Raw genomic sequence first — 12,624 nt, 5'->3', positions numbered from 1 at the left:
TGGCAGATTCCTTAGCTCTTCCGTCTCAGAATGGCTGTACAATGTGAAGTGGCCTCTATTTGTTTTCTCAGTATAGGTAATGTGTTCCACAGATGGGGCCAGATCCCAAATCCTGTGAAGAGCGCCTAGCCTCAGGGGTCATGAGATCCCTATCTGTGGTGGGTTTAGGGGTAAGTTTGGAATGAGGAAAACTGTCTTCTGACTGTTGGGTAATGTTCTTTTCATCTGTGAGTCTCTCCAAGTCATGCTGGTCAGGAAGATATTAGTTAGAAAGCTCTATAGTAAAAATGAATATAACATTCATTTAATGAATTCAATCTTAAGTCCTTAGTTTGAGACTGAATTTTTAGTAAGGGGAGTTACCTGTGCGTTGTCTTTGTCATTGCCTTGTTGTTTGTGACAAGCTTAAATCCATTTAAGTGTTAGAACTAGAGTCTAGAAATTAACGTCTTTCATTATTTCAAACTCTTCCCCCTGTGTCTTGCCTGGCTTGGGTTACATATCCCTTGACTTTATTTATTTTTTCTGTCATTTAATTTGCAGTGAATTCTTTCAGCTGCCTGGTATTTCGCATGGTGTATGGTCGACAGTTACACCATTTATGAGAAAGAAACTTAGGGAGGTGATTCCCAACTTCAGTTACATCCTACAATTAAGGTTACAAGGGGTTCTTGGGAGACTTTCCCAGATGGTGTAAAAGATAATTCTTAGGAGCAGGTCCATGGACCATATATATTTGGTCTGTATATATATTTGATTTTTTGAGACAAGGTTTCTCTCTGTAGCCCTGGATGTCCTGGGAATCACTCTGTAGACCAGGCTGGCCTTGAACCCAGAGATCTGCCTGCATCTGCCTCCTGCTGGTGACGGGGACATAGAAGCACCTTTAGCGTCTGCTTCCGGCCATTCCATTTGGCTTTAATGGAAAGAACAGAGGATTCCTCCTTCCTGGGGGATGGGAGGAAAGGGGGAGGGTATACAGGGCTACACTGAATGGATGGGAGTGGTTTTGAGGAGCCAACTAAGGTTTTGTGTTTTTTTTTTTTTTTTGGTTCTTTTTTTTGGAGCTGGGGACCGAACCCAGGGCCTTGTGCTTGCTAGGCAAGCGCTCTACCACTGAGCTAAATCCCCAACCCGCCAACTAAGGTTTTAAGTTTTCTTTGCAAAGCCGGTCATCAGGTTCACATAACTTTCATTATCAGCCCATGGGGATGAATGAGGTAGCTAGGCCTCAGGATCAGTAATGTTGGCTCTCACAAAGTCCTGGGATACCAAGACCCCATGGTGGTAATGTAAACATCACTGAAACTGCCTTGAGGTCCAATCTGGCTATAGAGGCTAGTGAAGCCAGAATGGGTAAGATGGGGGTGGCATGGTGAGGATGAAGGGCAGGATTCTGAAGGAGAAGGAAGTGGAGACCGATAAACACAGGCAGTGTTCAGAGATCTGGAAGCCTGCATTGCACAGGCCGGGTGTTTCCAGGTAATGATAAAGACCAGGGTGGGGTGGAGCCTAGGTGGAGCTGCACTGGAGGTGAGACAGGAGGAAGTCTTCCAGCTGGGCCTTTGGCTACTGCCAGGGTTTTCCACTTTCTTAAAGCCACCAGACACAAGTAGTCCAGGAAAGAACACGTGTGGTGAGAAAGGAAAGTCCTGGAGCTCGGACCAGGCAGGACCCGACTAGAGTTTGACAGTCACTGGCCTATTCATCCCGAATGGAGGCCGTGTGGTCTAGGAGAAACGTTGGGGAACACAGTGATGTCTATGCTTCAGTCTTGTGAGTCAAGGGACGTGGGGACCACAGCTGCCTTGAAGAGGGTTGACGTGGCATCATGAAGGGAAAGGGGAAAGCTGTTAAGTGGGCAGAGCAAGTTTAAACAACTGAAAGAGACAGTTGTATTTTTGTACAGATCAGGCATTACAGAAGCACTTGGGTAGGATAGGAGTGGGTAGATTTGGAGCGAGACTGGGGAGGGCTGAGGGAGGCAAATGAGTGTATCTAGAATCGTCGTGGGTCAGCTTGACCAGTGGAGATAAATTAGGCTGAAACCACCCCTAACAATTTTAGTTGAGAGAATGCAGGCCCAGCTCTCAGGTGCAAAAGAAGGTGTCCACTCTGACAAACCGTTCCTGTAAAATTTAACTCACACTGCTCTGGAGGGGAAGCACTAGCATCTATGGCTGAAACTGTCGCAGATTCCAGTTTCCCAGCCCAGCTTAATGAAGAGTGTGGAGACCCGCTTTCTCTGAGATGAGGGACCCATCAAATACTTTTGCTCCAGATGAATAACTAACTCATTAGCTGGGACAGATACCTTTAACAAATAACTTGTCAGAGTTCATGATTTAGTGTGTGCGTGTCTGTATGTATGCACATATACACTTAGATACATTGCATATGTGTGTACATGCATGTAAAGACAGGTCAATACTGGGTATCCTCAATTACATGAAATTTGGGGGCCATATTCATGCCATAGCGATGTGTCATGCCTCTTGGAAGTATTGATCCTGAAGAACTGTTCATACAATATGTCTGGTAGCCACTCCGTTTGCACATTACGAAATAAGATTCATGAAAGACCTCTGAACTTACTGAGTCCTGGTGCTTGGCCACGGTCAAAGTGGTCGGAACACATTCACTTCGAAGCATACCGATCTGAGGATGGGTTAGCCCAGGCTCAGAAAGCTTACACAATAAACTGACTGTGCCCAGCTGTCTAGCATCTGAGGCAAAGGAATGAGATCTGTTTACATCGTACAGAATTCTATGTTAGTTTTGGAAAAGTAAGAAAAAAAATGAGTGGATGGTTTCCCTCTTTGCGTGGCTCTCCCAGGCTGGGTATACACAGGGGACAGAAGGGAAAAGCACAGACTCAGCCAAGGACAGGAGGAGGAGGAGACGTGAAGAGGTGGTTGAATCATTTTCTGTACCAATAGAGTATGGCTGTGCAGGGGAGGGGCTGGGCAGGGAAGTTTGCAAAGACTTCATACGTAAGAAGGTGATCCATGTCGGTCTGGCCATATAGCAGGTGATAACTTGTCATACAGAGCTGGCTGGGCTCAAGCGGGGGAATGGAGAGGCAGGTCTTTGCATAAAGCCCCTTTTCTTTAATTTCCATCACGTGTGTGTTTGTTTGATGTTTTGTTTTGTTTGCTAAGATAAGTCCTTTTTAAAATCATTTTCTTTTCTCTTCTCTTGGGGCATTTGTTAATAAAACAGCAGGTGGAGAAACTTCAGCTTTCCTGTGTCGTACATACGCAGGTAGCTTCAGATATTTTGGTCTTTGTTTTGTTCTGTTCTGTTCTTCTGTGAGTGGTCTCATCTTCCCAAATGACCTTTCCAGCTTCCCTACCATCTCAGGGGATTTGGCTTGTGTACAGAAGTAAGTTACCATGTTCATGAACTGAAGAGCTGTACGGTCTTGAGCAGAGCATCTTTGTGAAATGGGTCCAAGCGTACATTACCTTGTATTGTCTTATCTGTTGTACAACTAGAACAAAATTCCTGAGGCTGAGGTCAAGGCAAAGGGACCCACAGGGCTGGGCTGAGGGCCCAAAGCTACTCTCAGGCTGATATTCATAAGGAAGTTATCTGCAGTCACATCTACATCAACTTATGTCACTTTTGTCCTTTTCTTTTAATAAAGGACTTAGTGACAAACTGATGAAATCGGTCATTTATTTTTAGACTTGGTAGAAGTAGATAAGACATATCCACACTTCTTAATTTTAGGAGGGTGGTACTAACTTACAGGCCAGATTTTATTCCCAGTCAGAGCAAGGCTCAGACATCCGCTATGCACAGCTGCAGAGACAATGGAAGACAAGGTTACAGGAACCGGGGAGACGGGAGACGTTGTTCGTTGGCCTTGACTGTGAGGTGTGGAGCTCCCTGGCTGCTGCTGTTCTTCTCAAACAGAGGATGGCGCCTGGAGGGTTTCTTCCTTGTACGATCTTGAGCAGAGCACCTTTGTGAAATGGGTCCCAAGAGTACATCCGTGCCCCATGCCTGTGTGCTACAGCACTGTGATGGGAAGACTAGGCCAAAAGTCACGCAGCCATGTTGGCGTACACTGTAGAATGTGGTGACGGGGAACGGAATGGCTCTTAAGCTCCACTGTTTATTATGAAAACATTTTCAGGAATAGAAGCAGCTGTGAACCAGGCTTTCCCGGCTTAATTGGAGCTGAAGAATGTGCACCTTCAGCTGCTTTTTATGGGTGCTGTTTGCACATTTACTTCGGTCTAGCACAAATATAGGTGGGGTGGGTCATGAAGGGGAGAACGAGGCTCCTGGAATGTCCGAGAAGTGCAATCTTCCTTCTGTAAATAGCACCTTTCCACACACCACACAGGACACTCAGAGCATCCAGAGAGAAGGAACTGATTATTTAAACTCGGAAATCCATACATGCAGCTTAATTACATCTTTTTATGGTAAATGAAATTCACCATCAAGGAAATCCTCAGACCAAACGAGAGCCAATTCTGCCCATGAGCTAAGTCTTATGGCAAGAACTTCGGACTGCTTCAGGAGGGAACATGAGGGGACTGAGGAGAGCTGACTCATTGGCCTGGCTTGGGTGGAGCTGGACTTTAGCCAGCCCGGAGATAACCTGGGCAGCAGGTTAACTGGGCTTCCTGGACTCAGGGGTATCAAGGTGGCAGGCTTCCCTTCTGAATATCTCAGCCCAGGGACAGGATGCCATGTTTTATGAATTCTTAACACGCCTCAAGTCCTCACTGCTGAGGGGTGGGCTTTCTGCGTGCCTGCTTTTGTCCAGATTGTCCCAGCATGCTTGTGTCCATCCCTCTGTTCCCATGCTGACGTGATACCTTAGCTCTCAGACTGTGGGATGGCTAAGGATTGGTGAATAGCCTTCCCCTCCTAAGAGAACGTCCAGCTTCGGATACTGGGAATGCTTCATTTGTTCCAGTCTTGCTTTTCCACCCCCCTATATATCTTTATTCTCTGAGAACCTCCCAGACCTACCCCTCCTCTCTCTACCTGCCTAACTCGATAACTAACTTTGTGCTGCCTACACGCTCTTGGGCATATGGTTTTTCCACTAGAGCCTAGTCAGCCTCCAACAGGCCACATCCTTAGAGGGAACTGGCTTCCCCTCTCCTACAAGCTACTGATTGCCAATATCCCCTCAGCTAGGGGGCCCCGGCTCCCGCTCCATGCTGGGATTTATCTGGCTTGAGCTTGTACAGGTCTTGTGCGTACTGCCGCGATGGCTGTAAGCTTGCATGTGCAGATGCTTGCCGTGTCCAGGAACCAGTTTCTTCGTTGTCGCTCCGGCTCTTGCGGTATTTCCTTCTCACTTTCTGCAATGGTCTGTAAGCCTTGCATGGCGGGGCCTGGCAGACTTCCCACTTAGCGGGGAGCACTTTATAGTCCCTTCTCTGCAACTCGGCCATTTGCAGACCTCTGATGGACACTAGCCTGTGATGTTTGGGGGGTGGGGTCTCTGAGACCTTAAGTCCCCCAATAACTCCAAAAGAGGTCACTCGTCTCTGGTACTGAACTTTTTGTTAGCTTGTGGAAAATAGTAGGGACATTGTTGACTTATTATAGGGTAACTGCACTGACACTCTTTGTGAGGTGTGTGTGTGCGTGGGTGTGGGTTTAGGAAGCTTCTACAGTAGTAAGTTTCATATGACATTTTCAAAAATGTCTTTAGTGTTAGTTATCTCCCCATGTTTTTTTGTCCAGGACCCTTCCCTCTCCTCTCCCATCCTAATTCAACCTCCCATCATTCTCCTGTATCCCTTCACGCCACTGTTTCTGTCTCCATTCCCTTGGGAGGACTCCCCCCGCCCCCACCCCAGCCCCGCCCCATGACCCTTGCTAATATCCTAACCTGTGTGGGTATTCCAAATGGAACATATTTGAAGACTCAGTGCTCCTGGCCACCAGTGAGAGAAGAATGTGGATCTGGGTCACTTCATTCAGAATGAGTATTTCCATCTACTGTTTCTCCGTCTGTGTATTTGTGAATTTCATAGTTATGTTGTTCTAAGCAGCTCAGTAGTACTCTCTTCAGATCGTATAAATCTTTTGCTTATTTATTTATTCATTCATTTATTTATTTTTAGCAGAAGAATAATGCAAATGCTTTTTACTTAAAAGTAACTGTGGTGTAGTTCGAGCAGACTAGCTTTTGGCGGAAGGACTACAAGTCCTTTGTGATCAGAGACTATCTCATTGATTAAAGTTTTGACTTCTATCCCTTATGGGACATCTGAGTTCCAGCAAATATACAGTGGTCAGTGTAAAATTATAAAAAAAAAATAACAGGCTATCTTTTAACCCACTCTAGGTACTGCACCGTAGTGCCCCATGGTATCTGGTAGATATCTTAATCTCAGTCAGCAAAGCCTCTCACTCGCTTTGCTCCATCCCACATCACACTGCCGAAGGCTTCTCTCTGAGCCAGGCAGCAATCTCTCTACCCATCCAGTTCCCAAGGCAGGTTGCCACCATGGCAGAAATATACATCCTAATTCTGTGGCAGTTTGGTGTCCCAGCCGCCACCTTGAACTTAAATTGCCATAAGAAAGAACACGCAACACAATAACCTCTGATCCAGTTGATAAGATATAATTGCCCACCTAAACATACAAAGCCCTGTGCACATCCATCCCTTAAGAATATTCATAACAACCTGTAAATAGGCAGAGTAGAATCTTAACGCCAGCTCCCAGGTTCTCTCCGCAGCTTCCTCTCTCCAGTCTCCTTCCGTTCCAGTCTCCTCCTCTTCCCTCAAACTTTTCTCCCGCCCATCCTTCCTTCTTGTCCAATGACAGGCCTCGTTCTATCTTGTATCTGCCTTCACTTGTATGACATCATCCTACAGGTTAGGACTGAATCCATCATGGGCCCCAGGCATTTCATTGGGTAGGTCCTTCCCCCCGCTTTTTTCAAATGTGTACCTGAGTCACATGTTCATGTCCCAAAGAAAAAAAAGCAAAGAAAGGTTTCCAAGGCCCAGAAGAGAGCAACACTGTCAAGCCTCCTGAGGGTGGTTTCACACAGCACCAGTATCTTGTCAGGCGAACAAGAATCCTTTCGTCCGGCTGTTGTACATGTGTGGGTGGGGCTCTGGTTGCTAGGTGCAGCTCTGGAAAGGCCCCTCATGAGGAGGGTTGTCTGGGTACCAACTGGTTTCTGTCCATCAGCTTGATGCTTTCCCCCCAACTCCAACATCTTGGGCCTCCTTCATCCTTTGCGGAGAGTTCTGTCTCCTTAAAAAGTAGATACCATCTCTTTGTATAGCACTGTCCCCTATACAAGGGGGTCTCCAGACCACACGATCATAGAGAAGGAAGGTAACTTGCAGGTCTGAGATGCTGCTTTTGGATGCTGGGTAGGTCCCCAGTGTGCCCTTCTTGACCACTGTTCATTCCACACTGTTCCCTGGTAAACTGAATGAGTTGAATGAGTGAAAGGTGTGCACTGCCCCCCCCCCCCCCAATGCCTCAGGGTGGAGGCCAGGAGTGAGCTTTTTCATTTTCATTGTATTGTATTGTAATATATATATATATATATATATATATATATATATATATATATATATACACACACACACACACACACATATATATGTATACACACACACACACACACACATTACCTACCTCTCACCTTACCTACCTGAGTGCTGGGTTTACAGGGCTGTGCCACTGTGTCTAACTTCCCATTAATTATATTTTAGGTGTTTGACATATTTAAAACACGTCTTTCCTTTGTGTCTTAATTTGGAATTTCTCACAGCCTATTATCAAACACTCCCCAACACTCATTCTGGTTTTTGATTTCTGTAAAAACTTAGTCCTTCTTGTTTGGATTCACCTTTCTTTACCCTTAAACATGGAGCCAAGGCCCAATTAGCTAGAGTTGCCATGGCAACGTTGATGAGATCGAGCCAGTGTACTCACGCAGACGTGCTCAAAGAAGTTCGCGCAGTAGATTTCCTCTAGCATGCAGAGAAAGAATTGGCTTTGGCATAAACAGTATCCACTGAACCTTCAAGAAAAGAGTTGCCAGGGACTAAAAATATATAAGGTTTATAGCTTGTGTAACTTACCATGGGAAATTTTTAGCCATCCTTGAAGTAAAATCAGTCTCATTTAGTTACATAAATATTATCAGCTCAGATTTTTGCTTCATCTATGCAACATGGGTTTAAAATTCTGCCCGGTTCATTTCTTCCCACTCGCCATATAATTTTACCCATTGATTAGCTTACAATATTAATTATAGTTCAGGCTTATACTAGTATACTATTTAAGGTTGAAGTAAATTCATTCTCTTCTTTGACACATAAATTTTAGACCCTGTGGCAAAATGCTGGCAAAATATGACATTAAGTATTTAGGAACTAAATAATTGATTAGGTACTAAGTGATTAGGTACAAGTTTTTCCAAACAATTTTATATATATATGATATATATCATATATATACATATACATATATATTACGTAATATATTATGTATATGTAATGTACACACACACACACACACACACACATATATATATATAATCTTTGTCAGCTATATAGAATTTACTCCTTATAGAGGTTTACACATACCAGGCAAGCGCTCTGCCACCAAGCCATGTCCCCAGGCCTACATCATGTCCTTACAATGGATTATTAGTCTTGGTAGCACAGAAGGCTAATGTAATTCAATGATCTTTGATATTTTCCACTTTTATTTGTGTGTGCATATACGTATGGGCACACCTTTTACCATGTTGTGTATATTGAGGTCAGAGGACAATAGGTAGCAGTTGTTTCCCTTTCCATCTTATGGGTCCTGGGGGTCAAATTCAGGTCATAAGGTCATCAGCCTTGGCAGCCTTTACTTGCTGAACCATCTAACTCTTCAGCTCTCCATGATCTTTTAAAACATTATTGGAATAAAAATGCCCTCGTACTCTCAAAATGATTTTATTAGTTACTTTCCTGTTGCTAAGATAAGACATCATGACCAAGAGCAACTTACGGAATGAAGACCATTTCTGGCGTTCTGTTCCAGAAGGATAAGACTCCATTGAAGCCTGGGAGCCTAGTGACAGGAACAGGAAGGCAAAAGTTTACATCTTCAAAGTCAGACACAAAGCAGAGAGGTAAACTTGGAAGAGGAAAGGCTTTAAGCTCTCCAGGGACACCTTTCTATGAAGACCCCAGTACTTAATCCCCACCCTCAAGTGGCACCACCAACTGGGGACCACATTTCAAGTGCCGGGATGCATTTCTCATTCAAACCGCTGTACTAGAATCCGTTCAAAAGAAGCTGAGCTTATGTTTGAGTGGCGTTAAAAGAAAACGGGTGACTGAAGTGAAGCTGCTTCTATATTCTCACTTTTGCTGCTGTCTTCTTGTTTCCCACACTTAGCACATTTTCTCCATTTTCTCACTAGCATTAGCCAGAGTCTACCTGGACTGTAAGATATTTAGATGTGTATGTGGTCACCAACACGTATGACAGGATGTTCTCTGCCAAGCACTGTCACTTTGAAGGTGCTACCTTTTACTCAATGTCTGATATCTGTGCGTGTTTGTTGATATTTAGTTTGTCAGTTTGAATGAGGGGTACAGTTAGGATTACACTAAGATAAAAGTTGAGCTCTTGGTACTAATATTTCCTTCCTTCTTTCCTCCTTTTCTCCCTTCTCTGTTTCTTCTCTTATTCTCCCTTCCTCCTTCCCTCTCCTTCTCTCCTCTTATACAGTAAGATTGAAGACTAGAAAGTGGGGTCTTTTCCCTCTAAAGTACTAGACATGAATTTGGATAGCAATCTCTTCAGCTAGACCCTGCATCTGTCTGCCCTTTGTTCTGTCCTGGCACTGTTACTGTAGGTTACAGCTCCCCTCATGAACAGAAAGCCCCAAAATGCACTGAAGTGGTTTGGAAAAGCTTGCTGGGATCGCAGGGGTGCAAAACTGTGCCCAGTCTCACTAGTTTCATTGCCATACTCATCCATCAACTTTTCTTGAGCTTTGTAAAACTCAAACGTTCGCCATTTTGTGTGTCCAGCTTCCTCTTCTAGCTGCCATGCCTCGTGAGATCCACCCATGTTGTTGCAGGTACCGTACAATAGTCTACTGTTTACTGTCACTCGCCGTTTGAGCAGTGTGGGGAAGGGAACCCGGGGCCTTCTGCATGTCAATGAGTAATGTTAATGAGTAATTTTCCTGGCCCTCCCTCTTTTATGTTATTTTTTTCTTTTTGATCCTCGATGCTGCTCAATGACACGACAGGTCAAAATTCCAAAGGGATTTGTTTGATGTGTGTTGTTTCTAAACATATGAGGCTATTATAAGTCAGTTGTATGTGGTATGTGTGCACACGTGCACCTGTGCATGCATGCCAGGGGTTGAACCCAGGCCTATACCCCTACTAGGTAGGCCCTTCTCCTATGGAGCTATAGGTAAAACTTTTATCAAGAAAGAAACCCACGTAGTCTTGTTTTCTGGCCCTTACTCCTGTGCTTGTGGCTGCTTCTTAGACCGAGAGGTAACTTTCTGTAGGAAAGTGTTTTTTTGCTTTTTTTTGTTTTTTTCTTTCCCTCCTTTCTCTCCTACGTGTGTGTGTTGAAAGGATAGTTTTTCTTGAGAAATTTTGAATTAATGAAGCTATGGTTTTCTTACAACTCTTTTTTTTTTTTTTTTCTTTTTTTTCAGAGCTGGGGACCGAACCCAGGGCCTTGCGCTCGCAAGGCAAAGCTATGGTTTTCTTAAGAGTCATCCTGTCTCCCGTTTCTCCTTTCCCTGTCACCCCCACGGCCACATGCACTCAGTGTACACGCCACACACGCACCAGGCTGCACCACCCACCTTCCAGATGAATCACACTGAAGTGGGACTTGCTAATCCGGAAGCAGGGACACTTCTCTGCTCTTGACGCACCGGGGAGAGGAGAGTCCTGCTAGCAGCCCACTTGGTGTTTTCAATGTATGCCTCAGACTGGAAGGCTGAGTGGAAATCTCCAGTCGGTCTAGGCAGTGATTTTCATTGAAATGGAAATTACCTTATGCAGCCTCTCACGCTCCTTGGCTTCCCTGGAGAAAGATTGGCTGAGCTCGCCAGCGTTGAAAAGAACTGTTTCCGAGTATGCAGCAAGATTGAAGATGATTCACAAAGCAAATCAGGCCTACCGCTGAAGTAGCTCACAGTTTAAGCCCGTTTGGGCATTTGCATGGTGAGGGGCCGCTGGTGGCTAGTGGAGTGACTTTGTAGCTGAGTGTCATTCCTGAGTTCCTGAGTCGCAGTCACCAGTTTTTGGTTTTTCCATAATCTACCAATGATCGTCCTGAAGCGATCCACAAGTAATGCCTTAAATCTAAAAAATACCAGTGTTTGGAGTACTTTCAGAGAATATTGGGACTTGTAGGCCCTGGGGTAGACAGGGAGGGAGCGAAAGATTTGATATGAATTGCATAAAAACCTCTAAGTACCACTGAAGTGAGGCAGCCTGGACAAGACTAGGCCTAAGGCAGAAATGTGGCCGTAGACAAAGCCATTCTCCTTGCTGCTGTTCCGGTAGGTAGTACTCTAGGCAGTGTCGTCATCCTTTCTCAGTTTGCCAGCTGACGACTGCTGTACTCTCACCCTGACTTTCATACATGACAGTTCCGTTGTAAAAATACCATGGCGTCTACGTGGTAGCATATCTTTAGGGAAACCAGTTTACATGAAGATGGTAATACCACAGAGCCAAGTACCCCTAGACACCTTGTTTCCCATCAGCAAGCTGGATGGTACGTCAGGAAGCCCCTTAGAATGAGGCTGCTGTTTAGAATACGTAGCCTTACAGACTCCTACAACTTCTTTGTTTGAGACCTTGAGTTTATCACTTGGAAACTTTCAATGACATGCTTGCATATTATACAGGAATGAGCATGATTAGTGTGTCCTTTCAAATGGCCTGCATCTTGTCTCTTATTCCTGGAAGGCTGGCTTCTCCCTGGGACTTGTCCTTCCTGTGGTGTATGTCATGGTCATGTCGTCATGCGAGGCCAATCGGTGTTGTTGTGGCTGCTCCTGTTGTGGTTTATCACTAACTGCACGTGTATGCTACTCTCTGCTAAATCTTGAGCAGGTTGTACTCATGTATTTCGGAATAAATGTATATACGTGTCTATGCACATACGTGGCCATGAATTTGAGGGAGAGCAAGAGGGTGCATGGGACAGAAATGATGGATTTATTGTTTCCAAAATGTTCAATTCTCGTAAGAAGAAAATTGTACTCGACAACGTCAACGAAATAAAATAAAAAGAGGGAAGAAATGAGAGACATCTCATTGGAACAAACATGATAAAAAAATGAGGATGGTTTTGATTGCAGACTTCATTAAAATATGGAGCCATGCAACGACATGGCTGGGTCTGTGATTTGTGCTGAGTAGAACTGGTCAGTGTTTGGTTTTGTGGGGCTTTCCATCTGTTTGAGGAGATACTTGGAACCCCTTTTAACATTCCTCACCTTTGCCTAACTGTTCACCTGTACTTCCTGCCTTGTGCTCGAACCCTTGAAGAGGAGGGAAACATCTAGCCACCCCAGTTGTTCCAACCCCCTTTCCCTCCTCACACACTCGCCTCCTGCTTG

General features: G+C 44.8%; 1 protein-coding gene and 1 long non-coding RNA gene across 2 annotated transcripts in view; one reads left to right on the top strand and one right to left on the bottom strand.

Annotated features, from left to right (window-relative positions):
* Iqgap2 (IQ motif containing GTPase activating protein 2) overlaps nt 1-12,624 on the top strand; it is a 275,092-nt gene that overhangs the window by 60,116 nt on the left and 202,352 nt on the right. The window lies entirely within an intron of this gene.
* On the bottom strand, nt 4,064-12,415 carry LOC120100671 (uncharacterized). Its single transcript, XR_010064042.1, has 2 exons — nt 10,852-12,415; nt 4,064-9,080 (listed from the first exon to the last, which is right to left on the bottom strand). It is a non-coding gene; the product is annotated as an uncharacterized LOC120100671 (long non-coding RNA).

The sequence above is a fragment of the Rattus norvegicus genome, chromosome 2 (assembly GCF_036323735.1).
Source record: "Rattus norvegicus strain BN/NHsdMcwi chromosome 2, GRCr8, whole genome shotgun sequence".
Lineage (NCBI taxonomy): Eukaryota > Metazoa > Chordata > Mammalia > Rodentia > Muridae > Rattus > Rattus norvegicus.
Note: the sequence above shows the minus strand (reverse complement) of the source record. Positions and strands in the feature narration are given on the sequence as shown.